The sequence below is a fragment of the Amblyraja radiata genome, chromosome 11, assembly GCF_010909765.2.
Source record: "Amblyraja radiata isolate CabotCenter1 chromosome 11, sAmbRad1.1.pri, whole genome shotgun sequence".
NCBI lineage: Eukaryota > Metazoa > Chordata > Chondrichthyes > Rajiformes > Rajidae > Amblyraja > Amblyraja radiata.
Window position 1 is genome coordinate 5,380,775 of NC_045966.1, and position 14,870 is coordinate 5,395,644.

At 42.7% G+C, this 14,870-nt stretch overlaps 1 protein-coding gene across 4 annotated transcripts in view; it reads left to right on the plus strand.

Annotated features, from left to right (window-relative positions):
- Nucleotides 1-253: 253 nt before the first annotated feature.
- Nucleotides 254-14,870, plus strand: part of aff4 (AF4/FMR2 family member 4) — an 87,097-nt gene continuing 72,480 nt past the window's right edge. For all 4 annotated transcript variants that reach the window (XM_033029216.1, XM_033029217.1, XM_033029219.1 and 1 more), the window contains exon 1: nucleotides 254-633. The gene's annotated coding sequence lies outside the window, so the exon portion shown is untranslated. The remainder of the gene's footprint in view (nucleotides 634-14,870) is intronic.

Sequence of the window (14,870 nt, forward strand, 5' to 3'; positions counted from 1 at the left end):
ATCTCCTCCTTCCGTATATGGAGCTGCCAGGTGCTCCGCCCCCACCTCCTTCCGTATATGGAGCGGTCACGTGATCTCCTTCCGTATATGGGGCTGCCAGGTGCTCCGCCCCCACCTCCTTCCGTATATGGGGCGGTCACGTGCTCCGCTCTCCCCATCTCGCTCCGTATATGGAGCGGTGACGAGCCGGGTCCCTCCCCTCCCTCTCCCGGGCCAAGCGTGCGTCACGTGACCCCTCCCTGGTTACCAGCTGTTCGGGCTCAGGGAGGGGAGGAGGGTTCCTAAAATGGCGTCCGCCTGATTACCGCCGCTCCTGCTCCAGCTCCACGCCGACTTCCACACACTGGTTTTATTTCCTGAAAAAAAAACACTCCCACCTTACAAGCACGTCTGTAAATATTTGATTGCACCGCGATCGGTTCGATGGGCGTGGACGGCCGGCGACGGCGGCGGGGGGAGACGACGACGACGACGGCAGCAACAGCAGAGGCGGCGGCGGTGCATCTGAGGTGGCGGTAGGGCAAGGGAGCCGCCGGCTTGTCTTCCCCTCCCCTCTCCTGGCCGGCCCTGTAATCCCCCTCTTCCAGTTGCGTGGATGTGCAAGATGGCTCGGGGCCTGGGACAGCACTGAAGGTAAGCAAGCGGCTTCTTCTGCTTCCCCCGACCTGTCGTGTCAGACTCCCCCGGGCTGGAGACGCCGCCGCCCGGCCGCTCGTTTAACGAGGGACCGAGGCCTCACTCTTAACCCTCCCTCACCCCCTTTTTTAAATTCTTATAATAATCCATCTGATTCCTACCCCCTTTCAAAAACAACCCACCCCAACGCTGAGAATCGATGTAAGGGTGTTGGATTTTACTTTTTATTTAATCCAGACCGATTATTGTAAAGGGGATTTCCACTTTTTTTTTTCCTCCAGCCTTTTGCTTTCCGGTGAATTAGATGGCGAATGAAAATTAGTGTTGGTTTCCTTTTTTTCCTCCCTGAAAACATTTCTAGTAAATGCGACGTCACGTCGGCCGAACCCTTTTGTTCAAAAGCCGGTGTGGAAGAAAGTGGCTCTGCGTTTTAACAGCACTTGGCATCCCGGGAGGAGTTGTCTCCCCCCGACCAATAACTCTATTAAGTAGAGCCGTGAAGAACTACAAATCCATTAATAAAGATGTCTGTCAAGCGTCAGGATTGTTGGCAGCAATAGGAGACATCAACCAAGCTCTTTTTTTTCCTCTTGGAGGAAGAGATGCACGTAGGAATTGAACCTTTTTTTTCCCCTTTAAGTTCGCCTTGGTTATTATTTGCAAAATATATTTTTTATGCGGAAGGTTGTTCATTGTGAAATGTGTTAATGTGCCAATAACAAAATGGGATCTCTCGAACTCGGACGTGGTTTATCTAGGCAAGCCACTGATTTAACTGGGATCCATTTTCTTCATCTGAAGCAAATGCTGGATTCAGTAGATATCTATCTATTCGTCTTGGTTTAGCAGATGAGTAGTGTGATCAACATCTACAGTTCAATTAGTTGCACCTGGTTTCGTATTAGGTTTGAAATGAGAAACGAAACTTTTGTATTCTAAGGGAGTATTAACGTCTACTAGGATAAACTACAAAATGCCCTTTGCATTTTACTAATGCACTGAAGTATCTTGGAATTACCTAAATTGATGGAACATTCGATAGCTATTAGTTTTGTTATCATGGGACATTTTTGAATGTACAGTATTATCATGAAGTTTTTATTTGTGCGGTATCGCATCTGCAATGTGAGCCAAGATGATGATGCACATAAAATCTGAATACAGGATAGAGAGTGGATTCTTGAGAACAAACTTTTTAAACAGCATTGTTAATTCCACAATAGTTACAATTCTTCAATTGCCTCAATTCCTTAAAGCTTTTGAAATCTTTAATAAATCCTAAAACTAAGTATTATATTGTACAATTGAACTATATATTTTTTTATAACCTTTTGTTATAAAATGCTTTCCTTTTAGAACAGGGTAGGAAATTACTGTGTTATATATAGCTCTAATATACCCTTGGGCCATTTTTACCTGAGGCTTAGAGTTTTGTACAAGAAACAGTAAAGCTTGTTGATCCTTAACATGGCCACTTTAAAAAAAAAATCATTCTAACACCAAATCAGTATGTAGTAAAATAGTTCCCATTGTTTGTACAAAGCTACGTTGTAATTAGTTGAAGTTGACTGCATGAATGAAAACTCATAACTTGTCATCTGATATTGTTAATTTGTTCACTTTAAATGTTTTTCTTGTTTTTTGAAATGTGTTCTTTATCACTGTTTACTACTGTTTTGAAGGGAGGGCCAGTGTTTCTCCCATCTTTGAAAGAGGCCTGACACTGTTGGACTTTGCAAAGGCTAATAAAGTAGTGTGATGTCATACATTATGTGAAAACCCCTTAGAGACTTGAAGATTCTGCACCCCTTGTAGATAATCTATTAAAACGCTTTCTATTTATCAGCCAGCAACCATGTTGCCTGGCAGCTTCAGGTGATGCAGACTGACTACAGCTGTCTTGCATGCATTTTGCGGAATGTCTTTGTGAAAACATTACTGGTTGTATTGAAATGAAAGTTGATTTCTGGGATGAAGAGGTTAGTTTATGAGAAGGTTGATTTGAACTGGAGCAGCACTAATCTGATGTACCTTTTTAAGGGTCTTTGCTGTTCTGTTCCTCCCCAAGTGCATTACTTTCATTTCTACATGGGCAGATTGTTATGTCCATATTGTTTTTACAAACAGCAGCAGGTCATAAACTAACCCACATAAATCACCATTGGCTGCAAGTTTATAGTTACAAAAACTGTCGCCCATTGCCATCGCATCCTGCTGTTGGGATATTTTTGGCTCCTGTTCGCGATTCTCCAATGGGCTTTTAATTGAACCAATAGCCTTCAGAATAGTGACACCACTGAGTTGTGGTTGGTTAAAACATCTCATCTGTTTAGACAATAGGTGCAGGAGTAGGCCATTCGGCCCTTCGAGCCAGCACCGCACATTCAATATGATCATGGCTGATCATCCCCAATCAGTACCCCTGTTCCTGCCTTCTCGCCATATCCCCCGACTCCACTATCTTTAAGAGCTCTATCTTAACGTTACCTACCAATATGGTTTCCTATTCTCAAAAAACTCCACCAGTTGTGCTTTCTTTCCTCTTTCCTTCAACCCTGACCCATCAACTGAAGCATCTAATAATGTCATCGCTCTGCCAGACTAGTCTGTGCAACCTGTCTTGCATAGTGCAGCCACAATGGATATCAAACATGCAATTTTCAGTGTAATATTGTGTCCACATTGGAAATAGATTTCAATGTTCTATGCCCAGGGATGCAGTGTGTGCCTAGTTAGTAATGCACCATAGAATTTAAATGTCCGCCATTGTACTTTGTTCTGGTGGTTTGCCTTATCATTCCTATATTTCATCTTGATTAGTACCAGGTAGCTGCCTTTTTTGAAAATCACTTTGAGCTCTATGTAGAACATTGCAAAATATAACTAGAAGAAAAATCTAAAACTAATAACCTGTAATCCTTGCTTGTAGAAATGTAGTTATTTAATATCAAATTAAAGAATTGGGTAGCCCAGCTGGAAAATACACAGTAATCAAATTCCTATTTTAGTTTGGGGCTGATGCTCTGAATCTAATCCACATTAATCAGGTTGAAGATTACAAAAAACTATTAACACACATATCAATGTGCTTATTTAATTTACACTTACACGTTATAGGAGTAGAATTAAGCCATTCGGCCCATCAAGTCTCCTCCGCCATTCAATCATGGCTGATCTCTGCCTCCTAATCCAATTTTCCCGTCTTCTCCCCACAACCCTTGACACTCGTTCTAATCAGGAATTTGTGTATCTCTGCCTTAAAAAAAATATCTACTGACTTGGCCTCCACAGATTAACTACCCTCTGACTGAAGATGTTCCTCCTCGCCTCCTTTCTAAAAGGGCACCCTTTAATTCTGAGGCCATGACCTCTGGTCCTAGACTCTCCCACCAGTGGAAACATCCTTTCCACATCCACTCTATGCCTTTAATTATTTTGTAAGTTTCAAGGATATCTCCTCCCCCTCAACCTTTAAACTCCAGCGAGTATAGGCCCAGTGCTGTCAAGCGCTCATCATATGCTCATTACATTAATTGTTTACTTTTGAGTACTGCTAATTTTAAATGAGTTAAGTAACCAGAGGAAAACATAATGTAGGAAGCCTGCCCGCTTAGTATTGCTTTTTGGGAGGAAAAGCTTTTGATAAAATATTGTCAAGTGAAAAATATTTGTCAGAAGACTGAAAAATGTCTACGCAGCAATCTTACAATTCGCAAATAAAATTAAGGTTGTGGTCTGTCCCTATAGGTTGTGGGATCATTCTACAAATGTTCTTTCTGCCAGAAACATTGCCACATTTTAAACATTTTAATTTCAAAGAGGTGAATCTGACGCTTTAAGTTTGTTTTTATATACATTTTACATGGAAGAAAGTATTGTTTGCAAATGAATTGTAATGAGCTGGGTTCCAGAAAATGTGGGTTCCCATTAATAGCTCATCCACTTGACAATTTTGTGTGGTGGGTTAGCACAAACTGTGACCTACATCAGCTGAGATCAATGTAAAAGCAAAGTACTGCAAATCCTGGGAGCCTGAAATAAAAGCACACTTAAAGCACTTGCAGGACAATTGTCTGTGGGCAGAAAACAGTTAATATTTTAGATTATTGACTCTTATGAGATCAATTAACCAAATGTTATTACCTTTTATCGTTTTCCTCTGCCTGCTTGAAGGTATTGAAGGTGCGACATGTGTCCACACTACTCTAGTGATTTTCTTTTAGTGAACAAGATGCTTGATCTTATTCATACCACTAACTGCTGTTTTTCCCCCAATTTTTCTTGAAGACATGAACTCGAGTGAATGTTTCAAAAGTTTTTTTCTTTGAACTTTCTAATTTAGCAAATGTTTCCTTGTACCAAGTTAAGTTTTAATCGGCTTTGAAAAATATAAATCTCTCACGATGGATTGCTTCTGATCAGTTTATGAGATACTTTGTGGTTGTTGTTCAACAGGATATCTGCAGATATCAATTGTGATGCGATGATATTGCAAGCAAATTCAATATAATATCATTGAAATATTACGTCTTATGCTATTTATCAATTCATCAATTGGTTTTTCTTAAATGTCATTTTGTAAATGATGGATGATGCAGTTCCAGATACGGTTGCGTTTTTTCTTTACCTTTGTGTTTAAGAAGGAACTGCAGATGCTGGAAAATTGAAGGTAGACAAAGGTGTTGGAGAAACTCAGCGGGTGCGGCAGGATTTATGGAGCGAAGGTTTTTGTCGTTGTGCATAAACAGTTGCTATGTTCTTTAGATGCGGTATTGATCAGTTGAGTTGAAGTATAATGGGAGATGGCCGTTTATGTGGAGCTTATCTATTGGCAATGATCTATTGAGTTGATTCGCTTGTTCGTGTGCTGGAAACTGTTATGTGCGTTTCTAATTCGGCAACTTGGTTGGCATGGCCGTGTTGGGCCGAAGAGTCTGTTTCAGCACTGTACAACTCTTGATTCTAACTGCAAAGTTCAAGCCAGCAAAGTGTAGACTGCAAGCAAGACATAAAAAAGAAAATCAATCAATTATTTTTCTAATATAAATATAATTTCCATACAAAGTAAAAGCAGAACATGCTGGAAATGCACAAAGTTGGGTGATATGTATGAAGAAAGAAGCTGAGGTAATGTTTCAGGTCAGTGATAGATCATCTGCCTATTCTCATGAAGACTACGACCGTAAGCTTGCTTGCAGATGCAGCCTGACCTGCTGAATATTTCCTGCTATTTCTCTTCATGTCATATTTTGCTTTTCATCAAAATATTATGTTGCTGTCTAAATGTATTTGTCACTGGTATAACATATTTGTGTATTGTTTCACAGTCTTTGGCTCAACAGGCAGCTTTTCCAGCATGGACCATCAGTTTATCTTCCCCCTGCTTTGTTCCTGTTTTGCTGGTAGTGCCTTCATTTGGCTCTATTGTCACTTCCCAAACTCCATCTTTCATTATCCTCCGAAGCGTCACCTCTTCTGTGTTTGGCATCAGTTTAAGAATTTAAATGGCAGTTGGAATAAATTTTATGGGCCTTTGACCTTCTGCAAAAGATACAGCTGATTGTGTTTTCAAAAATCGTATTAATTTCACCTTTGAATATGCTTAAGAGCTCAAGATCCAGAATGTATAGAACTGCACAGATTTGGAAGGAAGCTTTGTCTTGGGTCAAGATAGACAAAATGCTGGTGTAACTCTGAGGGACAGGCAACATCTCTGGAGAGAAGAAATGGGTGCCATTCTGGGTCAAGACCCTTCGTCAGAGTTTGCCTTTGACTTTGTCTTGGCTCCGTTCTATACAGCCAGCTCTAATTCTGAGATCGTACAGGCACTCCCCGACTTGCATCATAGGTGGTTTGCATAAACTCGCACTGATGTAAACAATTGTTATTGCAATGGGAGGATGAAGGACTTACCATCAGCTTCATAAGTATAGAAAGCATCAACTGGGCTTGCAGCACTTCCAGTTTCGGCCACTGTCGATGCAACGCTGGGAAGGCAAGTGAGATCAAGGGAGGCGGAGGAAACCAACTCCCGGCCGAGTCGCTGACATCTTCCGCAAGATGCACCAGTGAGCCCTTCTCCAGCCGCCGCACCGTCTAGTTGATGCGGCTCAGGTTGTCGCCCCTGGACAACAGAGATTTCTTCAGGCCACCGACAGGACCAGCAAGGTCACCATGAGGCTCCTTCCACTTTCACCAGCTGCCGCTTCTTCCTGTCGGCCATTGCTTTGTCCGCTCACCCCTCTGTCGCTTCCCCCCACCACATCTACCCGTCACTTTTTCCACTCCGCCGCCGCCGCCACCACCTCCCACTGCTTTGTCCTCTCCCTCCTCCACCATTTGCCGCCGGCTGCATCCTCAACCCGTTACTGAAGCAGTGAAGGAGTGGGGGGGGGGGGGGGGGGAGACAGAGTAGACAAAGTGATGGGAGAAGGAGGAGGCTGCAGCAGTGATTTTAAGGTTATACAATGCAAAATGCTGGAGTAACAGCAGAATTGGGCCACCGATGGGTTCCAACCCAAAAATGTCGCCTATCCATGTTTTCCAGAGATGCTGCCTGACCTGCTGAGTTACTTCAGCACTTTGCATCATTTTGTATATTAACCAGCATCTGCATTTTAGTTTCTACCTAGTTTTAAGGTGTTTTCGACTTGCGTAAAATCTGATTTATGTAATGGTTTACGGAACATACCCCTTGCATAAGTTGGGGCGTTCTAAACTTCCCAGCCAGTGGAAACTACCCCATGACACTTATTTTATTGGTACCTCGCAAAATATTAAATGTCTCATTGCTTTTATTGAGCATCTATCAGTTCCAAAATCACACTAGTTGGACTGCAATGCAAGAACTCCAAGGGAGTTCTCCTTGGTTGCAGAGGTCAAAACACTGAACATCCTCACATTTTCCTAATTCTATGGATTCAGTCACCACCTTATCCACTCGCTTGTTGTTTTTTTTCTATCCCATTGTATGCTATTTGCTTCCTCCTGGTTTGGATATTAGCTCGTGTTACTGGCAGCTCTCACTTTAATGGGAACAGAATGATACCAAGGGCTAACGTTAATGTTCAAACTAAAGGTTTGTTGAGAAAGATGAGTTTCTCTGAATGGAAAGTATTCTGAATGTTTTGTGAAGGGCAATAATGAGTTAGAATGTGAGAAATATCTTTTTGATGAGCAAAAAATATCAAAAATATACCAATGCACAGGGGTTGACATCTTGGTTATCTTATCTGCATTTAGTTTCCCCGGTGTGGAAGGATATTCTGTTGAACAGTTGATCACAAGATGTGTGTAATAATTTTGCGCTTCTGTGACTAAATTCATAAAACAGATCTTTGTACAAATGTTAGAAAAAGAAAGGTCTTTGCCATGATTGGTGTCTACAGTGCTCTCCATAATGTTCGGGGAAAGGCCCATCATTTATTTATTTGCCTCTGTACTCCACAATTTGAGATTTGTAATAGAAAGTTAAAGTGCACATTGTCAGAATTTGTTAAAGGGTATTTTTATACATTTTGGTTTCACCATGTAGAAATTACAGTAGCGTTTATACATAGTCCCCCCCATTTCAGGGCACCATAATGTTTGGGACACATGGCTTCACAGGTGTTTGTAAATGTTCAGGTGTGTTTAAATGCCTCCTTAATGCAGGTAGAAGAGAGCTCTCAGCACCTAGTCTTCCCATCATCTTTGGAAACTTTTATTGCTGTTTATCAACATGAGCACCAGAGTTGTGCCAATGAAAGTCAAAGAAGCCATTATGTGAGAAACAAGAATAAAACTGTTAGAGACATCAGCCAAACCTTAAGCTTACCAAAATCAACGGTTTGGAACATCAAAATCAACTGTTTGGAACATCAACTGTTTGGAACAAACCATGGATGAGCAAAGGCGGCCGACTACTTTTAAAAGCCCGCAATATGGCTTTTCGGTGCTGCAACACAGAGCTGTATAGTGCGGCCAGGTCCGACCTGAAGTGGGGCATCAGGAACGCCAAAGAAGCCTGTAAGGGAAGGATCGAGAGTCACTTCAACAACAGACTCCCGTCGCGTAAGGCAAGGTATATGGCACATCAACTACAAAAACAATACCAACTCATCTGCCAGCAACAGTGCCTCTCTGGCAGAACAGCTCAACCACTTCTTTGGCTGCCATGAGAGGAGAGCGACAGTCATGCCCACTACTCCAGCTCCAACTCCCAACAGCCAGACACTCATCATACAGACTGCTGATGTCACACACACACACACACACACACACACACTCCGGAATGTTAACATACGGAAGGCAGACTGATTCCGTCCCAGGACGGGTTCTCAGACAGGGCGGGTGCTGATGAGTTAACTGACATATTTACAAACATTTACAATCAATCCCTGGCACAATGCATGGTCCCCACATGCCTAAAAACATCGGAAAGAGTGCCCGTTCTGAAGCAGACAGCCATAACCTACCTCAACAACTGCAGGCCGGTTGCACTAACACTAATAACCATGAAGTGCCTGGAGAGATTGGTCCTTAAGCATATCAAGGCCGCTCTCCCATCAATCCTGGACCCACACCAATATGCGTTCAGAGCAAACAGATCAACAGATGACGCCATTGCCACTGCCCTCCATACTGTACTGCTTCACCTAGAACAACGGGGAGCAGAGGCACCACTACTATTTGTTGATTACGGCTCTGCATTCAACACAATCATACCCAGTAGACTGGTCTCAAAGCTGCCCCACCTAGGCTTCGAACACAACATCTGCCTTTGGATTAGGGACTTCCTAATGGCCGGCCACAGTCAGTCAGGATGGGACCCCACCACTCCCCCACTCTGACACTCAGCACAGTAGCTCCACAAGGCTGTGTGCTGAGCCCCCTCCTCTACTCTCTCTATACGTATGACTGCATACCGACCCACAGCACGAACACCATAATTAAATTTGCAGATGACACCACAGTGGCGGGGCTGATCACTGAGGGCAATGAGTCGGCTTACAGGGAGGAGGTACAGAGGTTAATAGGCCGGTGCTCAGAAATCAACTTAGCACTCAATACCAAGAAAACAAAAGAGCTCATCATTGACTTCAGGAAAAAGCAGGGTGATTATACCCCACTGCACTTAAACGGAGAAAGTGGACAGAGTCTTCAAAAGGGAACTGCAGATGCTGGAATATCGAAGGTACACAAAATTGCTGGAGGAACTCAGCGGGTGCAGCAGCATCTATGGAGCGAAGGAAATAGGCGACGTTTCGGGCCGAAACCCTTCTTCAGACTGTGGACAGAGTCTCCAGTTTCAGGTTCCTGGGCACCCACATCTCAGCAGATCTCAGGTGGTCAACTAACACGCTCTGGTAAAGAAGGCAAACAACGGCTTTACTTCCTAAGGTAGACCAGAATGCTGGAGAAACTCAGCGGGTGAGGCAGCATCTATGGAGCGAAGGAATGGGTGACGTTTCGGGTCGAGACCCTTCTTCTGAAGAAGGGTCTCGACCCGAAACGTCACCCACTCATTCGCTCCATAGATGCTGCCTCACCCGCTGAGTTTCTCCAGCATTTTTTTCTACCTTCGATTTCTCCAGCATCTGCAGTTCTTCTTAAACATTGAGCTTTACTTCCGAAAGGTCACACAGGAAAGTCAACTTGCCACAACAGCTGCTAGTGTCATTCTACCGTTGCTCCGTAGAGAGTGTCCTGACACATGTGCGGCTGACAAGGAGGCTCAGCAGAGAGTCATCAACGCAGCCCAGAAGATCGCCGACACACATCTGCCCGCCCTGGAAAAGATCTATAGCTCTCGTTGCCTGCAAAAGGCATAACGCATCCTAAAGGACTCATCTCATCCCGCATATCACTTGTTTGCCCTTCTGCGCTCAGGAAAGTGGTACAGGTCCATCAATTCACACACCACAAGATTAACAAACTGTTTCGACCCCAAGGCCATCACCATTCTGAACTCTACACTGAATACACACCCCCCATAGCCAATATTGTGTACTGCTATGGGGGGTATTGGCTATGGGGGGTGTGTAGTCAGTGTAGAGTTCAGAATGGTGATGGCCTTGGGGTCAATATACTGTGAAATATTGCACATTCTGACTTGACAACGTTTCTCTTGCCGTTGTGACTGGTTTCATTGTCATTATTTATCTGATACGTTGGAGCTCCGCTCGGGCAGTGCGCCTGAAATTTTGTTGTATATATTTACAATGACAATAAAGTATTATTATTACTATTATTATTAAGAAGAAAGAGAGCACTGGTGAGCTTACTAATCGCAATGGGACTGGCAGGCCAAGGAAGACCTCCACAGCTGATGCCAGAAGAATTCTCTCTATAATTTAAAAAATCCCCAAACGTAGCCTGTCCGACAGATCAGAAACACTCTTCAGGAGTCAATGACCACTGTCTGCAGAAGGCTTCTTGAACAGAAATACAGAGGCCACACTGCAAGATGCAAACCACTGGTTAGCTGCAAAAATAGGATGGCCTGGTTACAGATTGCCAAGTACCTGTACTTAAAAGAGCAATCACAGTTCTGGAAAAAGGTCTTGTGGGCAGATGAGATGAAGATTAACATATCAGAGTGATGGCAAGAGCAAAGTATGGAAGAGAGAAGGAACTGCCCAAGATCCAAAGCATACCACCTCATCTGTGAAACACGGTGGTGGGGGTGTTATGGCCTGGGCATGTATGGCTGCTGAAGGTACTGGCTCACTTATCTTCATTGATGATACAACTGCTGATGGTAGTGGCATAATGTATTCTGAAGTGTATAGACACATCCTATCTGCTCAAATTCCAACAAATGCCCCAAACTCATTGACCAGCAGTTCATTCAACAGCAAGACAATGATCCCAAACATACTGCTAAAGCAACAAAGGAGTTTTTTCCAAAGCTAAAAAATGCAATTCTTGAGTGGCCAAGTCAATCGCCCGACCTGAAAGTCAGAATTTCATTGTCATATCTGGGACACATGACAATAAAACACTCTTGATAAGCGAGTTTGGTATTTCAACTGCGCGTGTCCAGGTCATAGGTCATTTGCGATAAACATTCTCACCAGCTGAGCTGATGCATGTATACAGACCTGTGTTTAATCCGTATTTTCCAGTTTTGCTTCTTCGAGGTAAAAAAATACTGCTTTCAAAACTATTAACTAGGTGTATATATGGTTCATTTGTACAAAACTACCATGATTTTGTTGGTATTATTGCCTTGTGCTTCGGTGTTTTATTGCCTTATGCTTCGGAGGGTATAACCGTTAAACCAGTGTCTCAAACTAACTGCTTTAATCAATATTTTGTCTACTGAACACAGCAGTTAGTTTGAGACACTGGTATAACAGTTATACGCTCATTGCAGTGATTGGTGTGACTGGTACGAACTTCGGCAAACAAACTTTTAGTTTTCTGTGATATATTTGGATTTGTTCACTCCTTGCGGTTTGCAATGTAACTTTATCAATGGCAGTATGTAAGATCGGCAGTAAGTGCGGTGATTTTTTTGTTTTTGTTTTTTAAGAGCTGAAAATAAACAAACTGAAACAGGCTCTCGCTACTGCCGTTGCAGTGTCAACCTTTGTGGGTCCATCATTTACATGCCACTAGAAATTAAATCTTGCCCCACATTCCTCCACTCTCTCTCTCTGTCTCACACTCCTCACGAACAGCCACCCGCTACAGTAGGCGTAATGGTCCTTTCTTTCGTTAATCCTGCCCGCCGTCTCAGATGGGGCCGGTTTCACAGACTTAACCGTGACTGGCCGTGTTTAACCAGGGCTCTGGGAACTCGGCATCTGATGGGGACGAGGGGAGTTCCAGAGGGAAGGCACGAACAACTTAGAATCTGGCAGCAGAGTGGCGCTCTTAATGGATTCATTCCACAGTGAGTTCAGTTCGGAAAGAACACACGCCGCTAGATCCGCGGCCACTAGTTCAGGAGATTGATCCAATTATTGACCAACAGGCGGTGGAATCCGTCTGTGACAGACTCCACAGTGAGACGTGTCCACAGGAGCGGGTGTTCACTCTGATCAATAACTCGGCGAACTTCACAATGTAAAACCATCCCAGAGAGTTGCCTTGCCCGAGCACTGGGACAACTCTGGGCAAGGTACCACTGATGGCAAAACAACATTCTAGTCACTAAAAAAATACGCTAGCGGGCCGGATGATTTTGGGTTACGGGCCGGATCAGGCCCGTGGGCCGTAGGTTGCCGATCCCTGCCTTCACCGTACATTCACACCGCCTGTAGGTAAAGCATCAGCTCGCATCACACTGATACAGTCGCTACCTGCCTCAGATTAAATATATATTTACACATAAATTATGAGTAAAGATAAGAAAATGTTTCAAACACAAGTAAAATGTTCTTTTTCCAGTAGCAAACACATTAAGGATTAAATGAAAATAATAAATTCTTTGACTTTTTGAATGTCTCATAATTGCAGATTAATGAACTGAACTAGAACTGGGACTTTGCAAGTATTGAGTGAACAGCAGAACAAGAAAGGAAGCTATTGAGTTGACAGAATTCTACATTAATTCATTGGTAGAGTAGTTAATAATTTATACAGTTTATATAGCGCTAAGTTTGCTTTTTTTCTTGAATGACCCTTGACAAATCCCATGCTTTTGCTTATTGAGCATGTCTTTTATATGCTGAAGAGAAAACTGAAGGGGACTACCCCTAAAACAAGCATAAGCTAAAGATAGCTGTAATACAGGCCTGGCAGAGCATCACCAGAGAAGACACCCAGCAACTGGTGATGTCCATGAATCGCAGTCTTCAAGCAGTCATTGCATGCAAAGGATATGCAACAAAATCCTAAACATGACTACTTTCATGTACATGACATTGCTGTGTCCCAAACGTTATGGTGCCCTGAAATGGGGGGGACTATGTATAAACGCTGCTGTAATTTTGACATGGTGAAACCAAAATGCATAAAAATGGCCTTTATTAAAATCTGACAATGTGCACTTTAACCACATGTGGTTTTTTTTTCTATTACAAATCTCAAATTGTGGAGTACAGAGGCAAATAAATAAATGATGGGTCTTTGTCCCAAACATTATGGAGGTACACTGTATGCTACTCTAGTTTACAGCTGCAGAGCATTTCACACACAATGTGAATGACAGCTTTTGTCATGGAAATAAAACCATCCACTGTTCTGATTAGTGATGCACTTGAAACTCTCTTAAAATGCCTAAAGTGTGGCTATTTCCAAACATCATATTTAAAGGCAAAATTGAGAAATAATAAGCGTGTACATCTGCTTTGGTATGCTTACAACAAAGCCTTTTTGATGTTCATAAACAGGCATCTCTTAATTTTACATCAGAACTTTGATTGTCAAATGCTACATTTAAATAAAATGCGGAATCATTTAGTTTATCAAGTTTGTTACACTCAATCTTGCCTTTTATATTCAAAAGTGTCCAGCCTTGTACAAAAAAAACATTTGGTTAAATATTACTTGTGTCGGGCCATTCTAACTGTCAAACCCCTTGGCACGGGAATGGTTCAGTCCAGAGGCAGCCCTCAACCAGAGGGTTTAAAGGCAAGGGTTTGGGTGCCATCTTTCTCTCGTGGACTTCCCTACAACCTGGAAGGACATAAATAAAGGTGCCTCCTGAAATACCTGGCTCCTCGCTTTCATTTCGAAACCTATGCACCACATACTATTAAATGTATTGGCTTATTACTTGTCAACGTCAGTTGAGAAAAGCTGGCTGATCGCTGAAGAAAGATTGCAGATCAACAGATTGCAGATTGGATTTACACCTAATGCAGTTTCATGTTACGGATTGAATAAAGAGAAGAGGGGAATGGCTTGGACAGCATTTCCACTAACTTAATATAGATTAGCTTGAGATTTCAAATCAGAAAATGATATGGTCACTCAAGTCAACTTTTCTGTTCAATAAAATCATGATTGATCTGGCCAAAGCTATTTCTTGGCCCAATTCCATCATTCCTTAATTATTTTAGTCCCCCTGTAATAGAAACTTCACTAACACCACTCGGGGGTGAATAATTAAAGATCTTTAACCCTCTCCATTTAAAAAAACATTCTCAAGGTGAAAGTCTCAGTTCCACAACAGTGTGAGATGCACCACAACATTCACCATGAGATCCAATTTGACAAAAAAGTATAATTCGTAATTTTCCCGTATCTAACCAGCCTGAAGGGTCTCGACCCCGAAACGTCACCCATTCCTTCTCTCGAGA